We start from the raw sequence: 4,180 nt of genomic DNA on the forward strand, positions 1-4,180 counted from the left end.
CGTTCCCATGGAGAGTGTCTAGCCGAGTTTTATGTTACGTGAACCAGTATGGGGGGGATTTGAGTAAAAACAGAAACAATTTCAGGAAAAGAAATTCAACCTAAATTACCAAAATCAATCAAAATAATGAAACTTGGTCTAAGTCAACATCCACCATCGGAATCTTACAACTGATCATTGATGCAAAAATAAATCAATTCTTCATTTGAGTATCACCATTGGAACTATTTTCCATCTCTCCTTAGTTGTAAAATTGGAAACAAGCATCTAATTAATCTTACTACTAACACCCTAACAAGTGCTAAAGATTTAATCTAGTGGCAACCTTAACACCTAGAGAGATCAATGAAGCTGAACAACACAAACACACAGTTGTATTTAATTCAGTCCAATGTTTCTTACTTAATATTCCTGCCGCAGAAAACTCTTAAACCTTAATTACTTCACAAGTTAAGGATTAAACAATTACGGATTTGATATCTAACTTAGCAGTGATTGCAACAAATAATAAACTAGTAGGCCTCCTAGTAATTAATGCAAAATCTGACAATATCATAGAAGAACATCCAATACTCAAAACATAAATTGAACACTAAAACAGATAGATCTCACAGTTTTACTGATTCTGAGGCTTCCGTTTCCTTCACCAAGTTACAAAAGTTTAGCCGCTCATGGCCATAATCAAAACTCGAAGAGAAAATCCATCAGAGAGAGAAAAAGAGGCATGTGTGATATATCTCAATCTGATCTGTCTCTCCTTTTATACATTCCATTCAAATATTTAATCCTAATAAATCTCTTAAAAATATTCAATATCCTAAATAACATTTATCCTCATCCTCATCTGTTAATTGAAATTAAGATAAAGTTTTAAAATAAAATAGGAAAGTGGTATGTCCACAGTACTTGTGTGCAACAGGTCTTCAAATCTTCCATAATAAACTGCCTCTTTAACTTGCATGACAGGCGGAATGTTCCAGAACATCGGTAGTGCAAGTGCATCAACTTCAAGCCCGATTATATCCTTGATACAGCGAGTATCTCTCCAAACTCAAAACTGAAAGTTGTATATCTCTTTCTTAGGGTTCACATCATTTTGAATCATCTCAATCGGAGTTCGGATGAGAGAGTTATGCCATTATTACAAAGTGATGTCAAAACTGTCTAAATTCACCTAATAGTTCCGTTTTGCATTTAACGCCTCCATTTGCATCCTAAATCAAAATAGAATAATAATGAGTACATTTAGGCAACAAATAATTATAAAAGACTAGAAATTGGTAAATATGACATTTTGCATTCTCATCAGGCGCACAAGCCGCTCCAGTGATCTCAAGTCTAAGGATCACATGCACCACCATTCGTAAGAAGATTTACTCCATAGACACTGGGTTACTGTTAGAGTAGATGCCCTAGAGCCAATCAATTATTGTAGAATTGACTCTTTGTAATAATGTTCATTAATCAATAAAAAAGACATTTTTATTCTATATCGCGTAAATCATTATTATTGCAATATGTATTGATATATGTCCTTAGAATGGTAGAACCGTGACGAGGGTATCAAGTGTTTCAAATCTTGATAGTGAGAACCCTATGAGCACATATGGTGGCCATTCTAGAAACGTCCGTAGCCTCAGTATTATTTTGAAGTAAGGGCACAAATAATACAATAAGACTATCATAGTGTTGAACGACCCTGTCGAAAGGCAGTGACTGATCTCAGTTGTCGAGGTTGTTTGGTGACAACCTGGTGCAACACATGGGTGTTTGCTATAGGCGAATACACCACAGCAAGTTCACTGGATTGACCCACCAGAGGATTCCATGTGGATGGTAACCCTAGTGTCTATGGAACAAATTCTCTAACAAATGGTGGTGCATGTAGTCCTTAGACTTGAGATCACCAGAGTGCCTTGTGCACCGATTGGGGCAGTTTGACACTAGCCTAACACAGTTCTTTTCAGAGCTATCAATACGGTGGTGATTGGCTGCATCAAGGATTGTATCAAGACTATGGTGGATTGACAGAGGATTCATCACTCCCGGGTACGGGAGAAGTTATCTCACGGTTCAATTCAGTATATGGCAATGACACTAAAACTGTGGCCACAGTGGGATTGAGTTATTGCTCTATCCAGTTTATAACACAGGTCATTGGTCCAGAAACTGAATACATAATATCAAGATTAACCGAACGTTGACACTATTTCTATGCCTTCTTCTCGTCGAGATAACGTATGATGAAAGGATCAAATTGTACGGTTACCATATCGTTGACAGGTAGCTACTTTGCTGAATCTGAATCTATCGGGTGGCCATGATGCCTTGCTAAGGGCCAATCTTGGTCTGTGTATTAGTGAGACGATTAACTGGTGTTAATCGCAATACTATACACTACCGGTATGATAAGGAGCCTATGGGTCACACACATAGAAGATAATTTAAGACTTAGGAAGAAAGAAGGGCTTTTTAGACTTTTTGGGCGAAAGTTGGAGGAGCCTCCAAACGTGCATATGATTCCTTAAACCTTGAAAAGATTTTTCTGCCTATTTAATATATATATTGTATAAACTGTGATTTTGTTACCCGGATCTTTGTTCTAAGGAACGATCTATGTAGTTTATGTATTTGTTTTCCACTGCGAAACTAAGTCGTTCACTAACAGTGGTATCAGAGCCTCGGGTATCAAATTTTACAGTTTATTGTATGAACTATAACATGTATTTGGTTGATAACATGTTATTTTTGAAAAATCTGCAAAATCTGCTTTTGGATGAATGATTCAAATCATAAATTGGTTTAATAATGTGTTGATGGATGTTATATTGGTTGGTTGATGTCTTGGTTGAATGTGTGTGCGTTCGATTTGATTTGGATTCGTGTTATTACACAAAAACTACAAAAAAGGCGAACTATTCATATTGGGGATTTCCAGGTTTCGCCGCGGCGAAGTGCTATCTGGAAATTTTTGCCGCAGCGACGTGGCTACTGCCCCAATATTGTACTTTTCGCAAATTGATCGAAATACAGTTTTTAGTAACCTATAAAGCCAATGATCATTCAGCACCTTTAAGAGGGTAATTAATAAATAACCTACCTGATTCAAAAATTGATTGTTTTTTAAATGAATGATATGTACTTATTTGTATATTGCATGGTGAGCGGTATATAAGCCTTATGACCTATGGTGAATGTTCTAAATTATTTTTGGGTATGTATGGTTGTATAATTTATTAAATAGGGCCTGTGTGTCTTGCCTTTCTCCTTTTCTCAATATACATTCTCTTCTCATCTCGTTCCCCTCGAATGTAAATCAAGGTTTTGAAATTTATTGATGTAAAGAATTTTTATTATTATTTTTATTGTAAATTTAAATGATATTTTTGTAATGTACTTGAAGACGGAGCAAAGGTCGAGGCAACCATACTTGAAGACTCAAGATGTTTATTACAGGACCCCTAGGTGACCCACCGATTCCTCTAGGCTCGAGGAAATCGGTTTTAGTTGGGCCATGTACTGGCACGTATTATATTATGTTTAGAATGCACTCTAAGGTTGAATGTTGAATAACATGCCAAACAATGTCATTCTAACAAAGATAATAATCTGGTGAGACATTAAATAACAAACCCTCAATTAAAGTATATTAAGTCACGTAAGCCTTCCATCACCATAGTTACAATCAAACCATTGTTCATCAAAACCATATTCACCAAAGCGAAGGGTACACTTCTACTAGTGGGAGGTTAAAATGCATTGGAGTTTTTCATAATGGTGATAGGTCGACTTAAAATGATGGTTTTGCTTGTTCGCCAAAGCGAAGGTTGATAAACATGTCATAGGCATAGTAGAGCAGTACACATATTGTGTGTACGTGGTGACATGTAGTGTCAACTCTACTGATACTGAGAATCACACTTGAGGACAATGGTTGGAGCCATTGGATTGTGTGATTGGCTTGTTGGCTTTCTCACATTTGAGGTTGATAGTAGGAGCTATCAATTGGTGTGGATTAAGTTTGTCGGCATACCTAATCAACTCATTTTGGCTTGTTCGCCAAAGCGAAGGTTTGGAATGGGCCAAATGGGATCTCAGTCCACTAGGAAAGTCAACGGGCTTTCCCGAGTTAATAGTGAGGGCTATTGACTTGAGTAAAATAGTGGGAGCATCGTTTAAT

This window comes from Pistacia vera, unplaced genomic scaffold (genome assembly GCF_008641045.1).
Source record: "Pistacia vera cultivar Batoury unplaced genomic scaffold, PisVer_v2 Contig955, whole genome shotgun sequence".
NCBI classification, from domain to species: Eukaryota; Viridiplantae; Streptophyta; class Magnoliopsida; order Sapindales; family Anacardiaceae; genus Pistacia; species Pistacia vera.